General features: G+C 39.3%; 1 protein-coding gene across 7 annotated transcripts in view; it reads left to right on the top strand.

Annotated features, from left to right (window-relative positions):
- Window positions 1-14150, top strand: part of LOC129334764 (uncharacterized) — a 152085-nt gene that overhangs the window by 63576 nt on the left and 74359 nt on the right. For 2 of the 7 annotated variants that reach the window (XM_054987062.1, XM_054987065.1), the window contains exons 2-3: window positions 13000-13111; window positions 13909-14026. The exons of 3 other annotated variants lie outside the window; for them this stretch is intronic. The gene's annotated coding sequence lies outside the window, so the exon portion shown is untranslated. The remainder of the gene's footprint in view (window positions 1-12999; window positions 13112-13908; window positions 14027-14150) is intronic. 2 more of the 7 variants (XM_054987068.1, XM_054987064.1) reach the window with 2 other exon arrangements.

Below are 14150 nucleotides of genomic sequence, written 5' to 3'. Positions count from 1 at the left end.
CAGGTGTTGCCGGTCTTGGGTGCTGTGCCTGGTATGCAGGGATCCAGTATATTGCTCCAGAGAGAAGAGATCCAGCCAGCATGTTTGTAATGGAGATCTGTACTGCACAGAGGACTTCCGGTTCGGGATTCATGGAGGTCTAAAGCAGCTCTAAGAGCTGAGCAGTCCGTGCCGCTGTTTGTGGAGGCTGGAGGGGCACAGATTGCCCGCGGCCCCCTGTTCTCAGGCAGAGAACAGGCAAGTACGCACTGTATCTGAGGGCACGTTGATCTCGGGTGGTGGGGGGCTCTAAGCAACGAGCTCTCTCCCGCCCTTGAGGTCCCACCCGAAGACAGGTTTGCTAAGATCTCTGCAGCGGCTCAGGAGTCAATTGTATTGGCATAAGACCTGCATGCCCGAGCTTCGATAAGCAGCAAGGGAAACAGATTTGTTTGATTAAAAGAAGCAGCGATTACAACCCAAGAAAAGACGTTTAAGAAGGTAAAGATTGCTATCTCTCAAACCGGAACAGATTTAAACAAGCAGTAAAGTTTAAAACTGGATTTAAAAACTGCGACAGACTGATTAAGTGAAGGGGAAGATTCCGTCAAGGGAAAATTTAAAAAGTGACATTTTAAACAGTAGTTAAGGCGGAAAATTGGATATTGTTTACATACCAGCGGTGGGAAGAGATACTGGACTGTGGGAAAGCTTGAATATCGCAAGAACTGCTGTAAACATTAAAGAAACAGGAAGTACGTCAGGACCATAAAGAGACTGGCAAGAGGCGGTCTGTGTTAATACAGGAAGTGGAAGTTTGCCATTTCGGTGAAGGGCAAAGTTTTGGCTTCAAGGAAACAGGAAGTAGGACATCTTGGAAGAAGGTAAGGGCGTTTGCTTCAAGTTAAAACCATAGAGAAAAAATGCCCGACATTTTGGACTGAGCAAAACAACTTTTAACAAAAACTGAGTAAATTGGGACTTTTTAAAGCAATTGGAAGCAATAAATCAGCGCCACGGATTTAAGGAAAAGGGCAGACTCGCGGGAGCATGGTAAATCTAGCCCCACGATGTCGAAGAAGGAGTGGCAAGCTGCGATGGAGAATCTGGATAAAAAAGTTTCTGAAGTTACAGAAGGCAATAAAGAGCTCAAAGGTATGATACAGGAGATGGCAAAAGAATTTAGAGACTTTAAAGAGACACTTAAATCGGAAATGGCAGAACTGGTAAAAGACGTATCAGATACGCAGCAGAGAGTTAAGGTAGTAGAAAACACGATGGATCTGCAGAAGACAGAGATGAGAGGGTTGAAAGCGAGAGTGACCATCGCGGAAAGTAAACAAATGGAAAAACAACTAAGATTTCGTTCGATCCCGGAAACAGAGGAAAAGACCGCCTGAGAGCAGATTACAGAAATTTTGGCAGAGTACCTGGGGAAGGAGGAAGAGGAAATTGCAGCTCTCCTAGATGTGGTGTACAGAATCAACTCAAAATTTGCGTCTCAGAGGAAGTTACCAAGGGATATGATTGTGCAATTTACGACAAGAATTACAAGAGAAGTAATTGTGACCAAACAGTTTCAGGATCCACTAGAAGTTGATGGAAAGGCGGTAAGAATTATGAAGGAACTGCCCAGATCGGTGTTGCTGGAAAGAAAGAAATACAGAGAGCTAGTCCAGATGTTAAAAGAAATGAAAGTAAAATACCGATAGGAAATACCAGAGGGACTGACATTTGAGTTTGGTGGAGCAAGAAAGAGCATCAGATCTGGCCAGGAAATGGAGGATTTTATTAGTAAAAATGAAAAGGACTTACCAAAACCCACAAAACCTTGATCATGGAGTGTAAAATCATATCTTGGAATGTAAATGGACTAAACTCACCTTGTAAACGTAAGGTTATTTTCCACTGGCTTGTAAAACAGAAATGTAAAATTGTATGCCTACAAGAGACACATATTAGAAAGCAAGATGTAAAATATTTGAAAATGGCAAAACTTGGAAAGAATTTGTAGCTGCCTCCAAACAGAAAAAGAGCGGTGTTGTGTTGTATATAAAGGAGGAACTACAGCCTAAAGTGGTGTTTAGTGATGTTGAAGCTCGATATTTGGCGGTGGAAATAATTTGGAATTCAAAAAAGACATTGGTGATTGGAATTTACGCGCCTAATGGTGCAAAAAAATTTTTTTACGGACTTACAAAAACAGTTAGATGAACTGTCTTATGACCAAATAATATTGGCAGGCGATTTTAATGGAGTTACAAACTTGGAGGAAGACAAGAAATCTAAGACTACACACAAAAAAAGAGGACTATTACCAAAGTCATTTTTTGCAATCATGAAACAGGAAAGTTTAGAGGACGTATGGAGGAGACAGTATCCCAAGAATAGACAATATACATATTACTCTGCAAGACACTCTACACTATCAAGAATTGATATGATCTGGGCCTCCAAAGAACTGTCGCTCTGGACTAAAGAGGTGGAAATAATGCCAAAGGTAGGCTCAGATCATAATCCAATTGTGTGGAAATTTGGTAAGAATAGGAAAAGAAAAGGATGGAGAATAAATGAAGACCTGTTACAAACGGAAGAGAATATTGTGTTGCTGCGAAGAGAGACCAAGTTCTTTTTGCAATACAATTTGAATAAAGAAGTATCGACAAATAAGGTTTGGGACACATATAAGGCCGTGATCAGAGGGATACTAATGGACTTGAATGCGAGAGACAGGAGGAAAAAGGAGGAGAAAAGACAAGAAATTATGGAAAAAATTAAAGCCAAAGAGATTCAGCTCAAAAAGAGACCAGGCAAAAAGAAAATATATCCGGATATAAAAATATTGCAAGAACAGTTATCGGCAATGAACAACAAAGAATTGGAGTGGAATTTAAAGAGGATGAATCAGAGGTCGTTTGAAGGTGCAAATAAACCTGGGAAATATTTGGCATGGCAACTAAAAAAGAGGAAGGAGAAGAAAATTATCAGTACGATACGAGAAGATGATAAGCTATTAAGTGATCAAGTCGCCATTAGTAGAGCCTTTTTTAAATTTTATGCAAAATTATACCAAAAAAAAGAGGTGAACAAAGATTCAATAGCGGAATATTTAGATAAGATGAAACTTCCGACACTCTCTGAAGAATGGAAAGAGAAATTGAATAAGGAAGTGACAGAAGAAGAAATAAAAGGAGCTATTCAATCAACGAAATTGGGGAAGGCGCCAGGCCCGGATGGACTAATGGCAAAATTTTATAAAATAATGGGCCAAGAATTGGCACCTCTCCTGAAAGAGGTGATGAATGGTGCTATGCAGGATCAAGAGATTCCTGATTCTTGGAAGGAGGCTAACATATCATTGATTCCAAAAGAAGGACAAGATTTGACTAATGTTAAAAATTATAGACCAATTTCATTGTTGAACAATGATTATAAAATATTTGCAAAGGTGTTGGCGGAAAGAATTAAAGGATGGATGTCGGAATTCATTGCAGATGAACAAGCGGGATTTTTACCTAATAGACAAATTAAAGACAATCTGAGAACAGTAATAAATGCTATTGAATACTATGATAAGCATTGTGATAAAGAGGTTGGTTTCTTTTTCGTAGACGCAGAAAAAGCATTTGACAATCTGAACTGGGACTTTATGTTCGCCACCATGGAAAAGCTGCAAATGGGAGAAAAGTTCATACAAGCAGTTAAAGGAATTTATAAAGACCAAAGTGCAGCGATTGTAGTGAATGACGATTTGACAAAAAAACTGAAAATAAGCAAAGGCACAAGGCAAGGCTCCATTGCTGTTCATATTGATTTTGGAGATATTGATGATTCAGATACGAGAGGATGACACAATCCAAGGTATAAAGATAAGAGAGTTTACCTACAAGGTCAGAGCATTTGCGGATGATATAATGTTGATTGTAGAGGATCCAATTGACAATATGCCAAAGGTAATAAAGAAGATAAAGGAATTTGGAGATCTGGCTGGTTTTTTTGTAAATAAAAAGAAGTCGAAGATACTATGCAAAAAATATGACCAAACATAAACAACAAGAACTGATGGAATTAACGGACTGCGAGGTAACAAACAAAGTAAAATATTTGAGAATTGAACTAACTGCAAAAAATATAGACTTATTTAAGAACAACTATGAGAAGTTGTGGATACAAATAGAGAGAGATTTGATAAAGTGGAACAAGTTGAATTTATCATGGTTGGGCAGAATCACGACAATAAAAATGAATGTTCTACCTCGTGTGATGTTTCTGTTACAAACGATCCCGATTATCCGAGACTCTAAACAATTTGAAAAATGGCAAAGAAAAATTTCGAATTTTGTGTGGGCAGGCAAGAAACCACGTGTTAAAATGAAAGTGTTACAGGATGCGAAAGAAAGAGGTGGCTTGCAACTGCCCGACTTAAGACTGTATTATGAAGCAATTTGTTTGACATGGATAAAGGATTGGATAACGTTGAAAAATCGCAAACTTCTGGCATTGGAAGGTTAAAAGAAAATATTCGGATGGCATGCATACCTATGGTACGATAAAATAAAAGCGGACTCTCTGTTTTTACATCATTATATTAGAAGAAGCCTCTTCACAATTTGGAAGAAATATAAGATGTATCTGGAAGATCAAATCCCCTCTTGGGTGGTCCCGTATGAAGTAATAGACCCGAGAACTGTCGAGAACGAACAGCAATGCTTAATCTACAAGGAGATAATACAAATACAATATTTAATGCCAAAAATAAAATCAGAAGAAGAATTGTCTCCTTGTTATAATTGGTTTCAATACAGACAGATTAGAGATCTTTACAAATCGGACTGTTCAAGAGGAGGAATAAGAATGGAAAATTCAGAATTGGAAGAAGTAATGCTACAAGAAGATAAGAAACAAATTTCAAAGATCTACAAGATACTCCTAAAATGGTATACTGAAGATGAAGTAGTGAAAGTACAGATGGTGAAGTGGGCAATAAATTTTCATAAAGAAATAGCAATGGAGGCATGGGAGCACTTGTGGAAGAATACAATTAAGATTACAACGTGTACGAATATTAGAGAAAATGTATAGAAGATGATAAACAGATGGTACCTAACACCGAAGAAAATTGCGCTGGGGAACGCTAATATGTCAGATAAGTGCTGGAAATGTAAAAAGCACGAAGGATCATTATACCACATGTGGTGGACTTGTGAAGTAGTGAAGAAGTACTGGGGAGATATAATAGAAGTAATTAATGAGGTGTTACAAACCCAAATAAATAAGAACCCAGAACTGCTGCTACTAAACTTAGGAATGGAGAATGTTCCAGTGCAAAATAGAACATTGTTATTTTATGTAACAGCTGCAGCAAGATTACTGTATGCGCAGAAATGGAAAATGCAAGAAGTACCTACTGTAGAGGACTGGATTTACAAATTGTTGTACATGGCAGAGATGGATAAAATGACAAGAAAACTCAAAGACCTGGATCCGGGACAGTATTTGGCGGACTGGGCGAAATTGAAACAATTTTTGGAAAAAAAATGGGATGTGAAAGGAGAACTGTGGCAGTTTGAGAATTTTTAAAATAAGATATTTTAAACAGAGGAGAGAAGTGACTTTACCATTATACCAATTTATATCTATTTTAATCTAAGCTTGGATTATAATATAGTAGAAAAGGGGTGAAATATAGAACTGATTTTGTAAAGAATAAGATAGGGAGGTTAGGATAAGTAATATCTTTTTTAGAGTATATGAATAAGGAAATAGTTAAATAAATATACTGATGGGGTATACTATATATACTATAATGTTAGTGGATCAGATTGTATATTATATAATGAATGTGTAGTACGGTGTTGTGCCATATTGGTGGCAGGGCACACAGTAGGGGTTTTAATATATATTACAATGACAATAGTATATTTGGTAGAATATAGGTTTAAAAGAAATAGAATATGTTTAAATTAAGACTTCTGTTATATATTATACTATATTATACTGGTCTGCTATATTGAGGGGTATAAGATCTATCCTATATTGATAGTATAACCGATAGATGTATATTATACTGATAGAATATTTGATAACATAATTGATAGAAGTATATTATATTGATAGGATATTTGATATATATGATAGAATACCTGGGGGAAAAAAATTAGAATGTGCTTAGAGTAAGGGATTTATTAAGTAATAAGAGGGGTTAAGGGTTGGAAAGCTACTGGAAGTCGATAGAGAGGGGGGAGGAAAAGGGTGGGGGATAGGGTTAATTAGATATTGAGGGAATGTATGTATTGAATTTGAAAAGTATACTCACCAATAAATTTTTTTTTTAAAAAAAGAGATCTGTACTGCACATATGTAAGGGATTGCTATTTTTGTTTCCCCTTAGTTAAGGGATTGCTGTAGGCCTGTTTTTCTCAATGAAAGCCTTGTTTATCTTGCCAGAGTATCTTGCCTCAAGCGAGTTTCCTTGACCTCCCAAATCCTCCGAAGAACCCCTATCTCTAGCAGAACTGCATCCCTGCCATAGTTGCAGGTTGGGCTTACCAGAAACATGTAACTCTGCTTAAGACTGCACTATTAGAGTGCCTGTATCCAGACCCCAAGCATGACCTCCACACCATTGCTGGTGATGGGTCCTGGATGTCATCACCAACATGAGTATCTGTATATCCTCCAGCTGTTGCTATCTCAGCATTGGAATGGGGGCTGCTATCTCAGCATTCTGCTCCTTAAGAGCAAGCCATATTTTTTCTCACTTCTTAGATGCCTCCCACCTACACTGAGAGTTATGATGAGCACTACGAAGATGGTAATTTTGATGCTGCTGCATATTTCTTCTCTCTCTTATGGAGAGATGAAAAATAGCTATGCTAACATAATTATATCTAACTTTGACCTTCCACATCATGGATCATGAAACTTTGCTAGCTCATCAATAGGCACTGGCAGAAAGAGATAGAAATCAGAGTATGTTTACCCCATCTTTCTTTTAATCTTATAACTGTTAAGGTTATGGAACTACATAACCCACATGAAATTATACATACTTAAAAAAAAATCTTGTATACGAGACATACTAATAGATTCTAGCAAAGGCAGATTTTCTCTCAAAATATGGAGTTTAATCCTCCCCCATCCCACTAAACTGGCTTCAGTGCACCCAGTGTTTCCTACCTTATGCTAGAAAATGATATTTTCTAGCACGAAGGAAGAGCCATGGGGTGTGACAATGCCAAATATCACCCACTTGGAGGCATCAGTGGAAATGCTGAATGCCCTGAAGCCTCCAAACAGGAAATTTTTGGCTTCAGTGCACCTGTGGCTCTTCACTCGTGCTGGAAAACAACATCATTTTCCAACACAAGGGAGGAAATGCTGGGCACACTGAATCCAGTTGAAGTTTGCACTAGAGGTTTAGTTTAGTTTATTTGGTGTTTAACCCACCCTCCCCACAAGTGGGCTCAGGACAACAGTAATAAAATACATAAAATACATAGCAAATTATACAATAAAATTAAGCAATTGAAAAACCTGATATAGTTGGCTACACAATCCTGCCCCCAGCATACAAAGAGGAGGTAGACAGACACACAAGCTGTACTCGAATACCAGAGACCGGTGGGGGGTTCAATGATGGTCCTAATGCTGGCCTCAGCCGTAAGCCTGGTGGAACATCTCCATCTGGCAGGCCCGCCAAAATGATACAAGATCCTGGCAGGCCCGAGTGTCCTCAGACAGAGAGTTCCACCAGGTTGGGGCCAGGACCGAAAAGGCCCTGGCCCTGGTCGAGACCAAATGAGCCTCCCTAGGGCTAGGGATCACCAGTAAGTTCTTACCCGATGAACGAAGCACTCTCCGGGGCACATACGGGGAGAGACAGTCCCTCTAGTAAATACCCTACTGCCCCCAGCACCCTGCTTGGGCCCCTAGGGCCCCTGGAAACCCTAGCTTACAGCACTGAGCAGCAAGTGGTCACAGTTCAGGAAAGAAGCAAAAAAAGAATATTTCCTCTCATGTTAGTACTGGAACCATAATTCTCTATAACAGAAAGTTGGAAGCACAGCAACTTATGCATGAGGAAATAAGAATTAAAGCTGAGGAAAAGAAATTGGCATATTAGAGGGAACAACAGACGAAGAAATTAGAGTTTGAGAAGAAAAGTTTCCAGTCAGCTTTTGTGTGTCTCAGAGAACGGTTGCTGGACAAATCAGGCAAACTTTGTGCATGCCTGAATCAGCTTTGAGTGTCTCAGAGAAAGGATTCTGGCTAAATCAGGAAACTGTTTGAAAGCCTAAGAGCCTAATTCTATCTAAGTTAGGCAAACTGTGTGTGCACCTGAGTCAGTTTGTGTATATCTGACAAAGATTAATCTATCTAGGTTAGGCAAAATGTGTGGAAAGGACTGAGTGAATCTATGCCTGTGTGGATGAGGGGGTTGTTTATTCTATCAGTGAAGATATGTGTGGAAGATTATCTGAAATATACCTTTAAGAAGATATAATTATATTTTTGAAACCACCAAGCTTAAGAACTATTCCAAAACCAATATGCTTATCAAAACACTGCAACCTTCACACTTACATATAAATAAAGTCTACTTCTGTTTAAGAAAAAAATCCTTCCCCCCCTCACAATTACCCTCATGCACTGACTGTTCTGTTGAACTACTATCCATAGCAAGCCTTCCTGTATTTCCAGTTAAACTGAGGAAGTCTAACGACAAAGCCTTTGGTGGCAGCAAAAACCATATGAGGGAATCAGGAAGTCAGCAATATACAGGTAACACAAACAAAAAAAGGGAAAGTGTTCTAAAGTTATAAGCCTTGGTAAAGTAGAGGATACCTGAAGCTCTGAGTGGAGTTTTTTTAAAAAAGAGTATAGTTTCAGGTAACATTAGGAGAAGCTGGATTAAAGGTCCAAAGACAAAGGTTTTATATTTAAAAAACACACACAGCAAATGTAATGGTTTTACTGTTTTTTTAAACCTTAAAACTTTGCCTTTGGACCTGAAGTTCAGCTTCTCCTTATATTACTTTAAACTTTTACCTCAGGACGGCCCTTGGTCCCAATGAATATCCTTATATTTCCACACTCACAGAGCTTCAGGTGTTCTGTACTTTATCCAAGCTTATACCTCAAGAACACTTTCCTTTTGTGTGTGTGTGTGACCTGTATATTACTGCCTTCCTGACTCCCTCAAAAGGTTCTCGCTGCCACCAAAGAACTCCTTGGTTTAATTGGTAATATAGGAATATAATATACTCTCAGCACACATGGTGAATGGCAGCCCACCAGACCATTTTGTTTACCACAGTGGCCCCAACCCAAAAAGCCCTCTTGATCATGCCAGGGTTGAAACACAGCTCTGGGACTTTTTTGGGATCTGGAGTGGTGAAATCATAATTTGAAGTTCTTTTATGATTTTTTTTCTGCCTGTATTTCATGGTTTTATGGTTTCTTTTAGTTTGTAAATAAAATTTGTATTAAAAAAATAATAATTTGGAGTTCTTTCTGATCCTGCCCAAAGTGCCAAAAGCATTCCAATAGATGGTTATGTATTGTGCCAGCATACAGAGTTGTTGTTCATTGTATTTAGACTATAGTGGTGGTAAAGGAGCCTTCTGGCTGTATGTGTAGTGCCTTCTCAGATGGGATTGCCTCAGTGGCCAGTGAAACCTTTATGTCTCCTTGCCCTATTGTTTGCTAATGCATCAACATTTTTGAAGATAGACAATTTTTAAAAAATCGTATCTAAAACTATATTTGTGTAATCCATGTCAGTACTTGGAGAGACATTAATTTTGTTTTATATCAATATATCTAATTCTCAACAAGGCCTCATCTCGTGGCTACTTAAATCTGGAGACCAGAGCCATGAGCAGACAAGACAGATCTTTCTACAAACCTGAGAAAAACCCCAAGTTTGTAGAAAAATCCAAAATCTTAAAAAAGGGGGGGGTAATACCTCAATAATAGAAACAGTACCTATACACATGCTGTCTGCAGTGGTCATTGTGAGGGTTGCTATGCAGCCACAACAATATCGCTATCCTTCAAGCCATGGCTCTCTCAGTAAAGGCAAGAAAAGAGGGCAGGGCCTTACCAGGCTTCGGGAAGCTTTGATTCTGTATTTCAGAATCAGGGCCATCATACTGGCCCCGATTCGGAAATACCGAATCTTTACAAATTGGGCCTGGTTCAGGGTTTTTTCCCAAACCAGGAACCCGAAGCACACACCTCTACTTGTAAGGTGCAAAAACTAATAGCAAGACCTCCTACCAGCTAGCAAACAAGTTCAGAATATGGCCAATAGGATTCCTCAGTGAGGGATAAAGCTGCACCTCCATATGAAGTCTTCCAAGAATATTCACTCTTGTGGGATTTCCCTGGGATTTCCTGGATGAGTGAAGCTCTAGTGACTCCTTTAAAAAGAGAGTCAGCCAAAGGCCAAGGAGGATGTCTCTGGTTTCTCTCTTCTGAGATGTGGAAAGGCCCTGTGTTGGAGAGAAAGGATACACGTCTTTCCTAGCAATGAGGTGACAAAGACTTGCAACAAAGTATGATGGGGATCATCCAGGTTCAGGGGTCCAATTCAGCAGCCCCATTAGGTATTCATTGGGAAGAAAGGAGGAATATTAATGTAATAAATAAACAATAAATATAGCTGAAGAAGGCAATAAAAGGTGTGTGTGAGAGAAGGAGATAAGAAGCAGGGAGAAAATATTATGGATGCCAGAAGGAGGACATCATGGGAGAGGAGCTACTGGGAAAAGGAGATGCCCCCTCCCAAGTCTTTCTGGGTTCTCATCACAGAAATGGACCCAGCCTGGCAGTAGACATTGTGCAACTGGGCCATAGTTTCCCCTAGTAGAAGTTGCTGGGGGAGGGAAAGAAGAAAAGCAGAAGATAGAGGGGCAGACAAAAGTAGATTGGATGGGAAGTAGTGAAGAAAACAGTAAAAGAGAGAGGCTATGGGGCTTTCAAGGAACGGAATGAGAAAGAGGTGGGGGAGGGCAAATGAGATGACCCTGTAATTCCTTGCAGGTCCACAACTTGTCAATATATCTTATTCTTAGCATGGCTCCATAGGTGGATACTTAAATCCAGAGGTTGAAGTAATAAATAGATCTTTTTATACACCTGAGAAAAGCCATGGGTTTTCAAGAGACACATGCATATTTGAGGTAGAGATACTAGGTCCCCCAGAGACCAAACCAACTCCCATTTTCTGGTGTGATGAAGAAGGTAGAGATTATACCAAGGGCAAATCACATGCTTTGTGCATATTCCTCCCCTCCCAAGTGCCTCCCACCCACCATCCAGGTGGGCAGAGGCATGGCAGGGATCGCTATCCTCAATGCGGAGATGGCATTCCTAATTTGAGGGTTACCTTCCCAAATAATAGGAGCAGAACTTGTACTTTAAAGAAAAGAATGCCCTCTGAGATATCAGTAGCCATTATGTAGGTTGCCAGCCTTAAAACCTTGGTTTCTGTGACTGAAATGCAGGGGAAGATTAATTAACAGTGCTGTTTTGTCCTCCCTGTCTACTCCTGCTCCCATCCTTCCAACCCCAGAGGAAGACTCATTTGGGACTATGCCCAGAAGCAACCACAAGGCAACTTGCTACCATGCAATTTGTGTAACTCACCCAGGTGCAGTGGTGGCCATGACTTGATGCCACACAACTTACCTTGGTGCTGCAGCTGCCTCCATACAACTTGCATAACTTGGCTGGGCTTGGCAATGGTCACCACACAGCTCACCTGAGTGACTTGCTGTCCTGAGTGAGTTATTATCAAACAAAGCAAATTTTGCAACTGGTCCAGGCTCTTCCCAGGGAGAGCTGCTAGGAGGAGGGAAGAAGGGAAAGCTGAGAGACAGTGTGATGCTGTCTTTAGTGTCAGATTAGGAGTCTCTTTACACAAGATATCTTACCCGTTGTTGTTCTAAAAAGAGGCCGTGTTGTTGTGCTGCCAGACCGCTCCCATTGAGGCTGTGAATTTGTGTGTCTGTTTGGTTTAAGACTTCAATCTTTTTTTTTCCTGTGTGGCACCTGGTTACCGCCCTGAGGAAGCAATGACCTGTGAAATGGGAATATGAAATATGAAAGCTTGAGCCCGTTGGCCCTTTCATAGGAGTTTTTGGTGTCTAGCTACTCAGCGTATTGCCCACATATGGACATTGTTTGTACACATGAACTGATTACCAACTCTTTTCCTTTATGAGTATATACTACATGTTTGTGGTCTGAACCAGCTTACTTTGACTTTACATTGATATTGGTCCTGGTACTTTGTAAATTACTTCCATGTACTGACTGTATTGTGCTTTGCCATTAATTTGTCTGGATATATTCGGCTTTTGGTCTCTAACCCTTGAATTTTTGTATATATGACTCATTGAATTTCTGTATATATGGCTTGTATATATGACTCATATCTTTGATTTATTTTCACATATGTTGTTTATTCAATTGTATTGTCTTTACTATAAGCATATATATCATATTTTCATAATTCTTTTGGTATTGTAGTTGCTGCCTTCCCCTTCTTTTTGTTGTTGATGATCTGGATAAGCCTAACCTACTTTACAATGTTATTGTGAGGATAAGTGGTGAAGAATAATGTAAGCTGCTTTGGGTCCCCATTAGAATATAAATGTAGTAAATAACAAAGCTGAAGATGGGGGAGGGCAAATAAAGAAAGGCTGGTTGGTGAGTAGGAAGGAGAGGAAATGGGGGCGGCAAGAAACCAGGGAATGGGACGATAATATGATAATATGGAGGCTGCCAGGAGGAGCAAAAGAAGAAATAATATGGGAAAGGGACAGATGGGGAAATGAAGTGATCTCCCTCACTGCAAGTCTTCACAGGTTCCCTATTTGTATTTATAAAAACAGAATTACCATTTGTAATTTCTCACTGATTGTGTGATCAAATTGCCCACTCCTGCATCCCCATAGATCTTAGTACTTGATTATAGAACAACCTAAGAGTAGTCTCTCTCTTATTAAGATGAGTGTGGTCATGTGAAGAAAGGAATTCTTCAAGGTATGTTTATAAGGAGCTGTCAAGAGCCAACAAATATGGTGGAGCTACATAACCAGAATTGGGATGCCCATCAAAGGTAAAATATGTTGAGATCTTCTTCAAGTGTTGATATGAATAACTTCTTTTGAAATACTCCAATAGTATAGTGGGCTTTTGGGCCTTAAATATCTAGTAAATGAAGATGTCCTTATTAAATCTCTGCACGTGAAATATGCTTTGTTAATCAAGCCAATAGCTCGAATCTCTTACACTGAAGAAAATTTTAGTTGTTTAAAGACAAGAACTAATAAAGGAAGAATAATTGATTTTTTCCCCTGAATGATAACATTAAGGGAAGTCAAAGAATGAACTTCTTTTGAAGTTGAAGTGAATAACAATTATAGCATGTGGCTTAACCTTCTTTGAAAACACATTCACATGGAAAATGAATTTATAACAAGCTGTTGAGCCCCAGAGAATCCAATAAATGATTGTCTTTTTCTCACAGTTTTAGATGGGTTCTCACCTTCCACATCCCCAACTTATCATAAAGTGTCTCTAGTGTCGAAGGAAGTGTAGTTTAATAAAGAGAATATTAAATATAGAACATAGATATCAAAGGAAAACATTTTGTTGAAAATTGACTTCCCCTGATAGAAGGAAAACAAAGAGTGGCTATAATAATTCATGAAATGACCTCTCCAAGCAAAGATCCCTTTCAAGAGCCCCAAATGGGTGTTGAGATCAAAAGGTGAGCTCCATTATGGGCAGATGGTTTGCAGGCAGCTCTTATTTGGGTCTGACAAAGACGCATTCATTATTAGAGGGAGTACAAAAATACCATTTTAGCCTTGACTACAAGTTGAAATTTAGTGTTTTTCTCCTCTTTAAAAGGGCCTTGCTCAGGGCATGCTGAGGTGATGCAGACACTTGTGAAAAGTCCATGCTTATGTTTGTGTTTGTGTGTCCCACATATTTATTCCATTTGATGCAACCCCTCAAAAAGCTGGAGGTGAGGTATACCAGCAAACATCAATAAACCGTGCCTTTTCATTGATTTGTTTCTCTCTTTTGTTTCCCCTATTCATGCTATCACATCTCCATGTGTGACATCATGAAAGCTGACTGTTTCTCTC

The sequence above is a fragment of the Eublepharis macularius genome, chromosome 8 (assembly GCF_028583425.1).
Source record: "Eublepharis macularius isolate TG4126 chromosome 8, MPM_Emac_v1.0, whole genome shotgun sequence".
Lineage (NCBI taxonomy): Eukaryota > Metazoa > Chordata > Lepidosauria > Squamata > Eublepharidae > Eublepharis > Eublepharis macularius.
The sequence above is the reverse complement of the archived record's forward strand: the minus strand, read 5'-3'. Positions and strand labels throughout refer to the sequence as shown.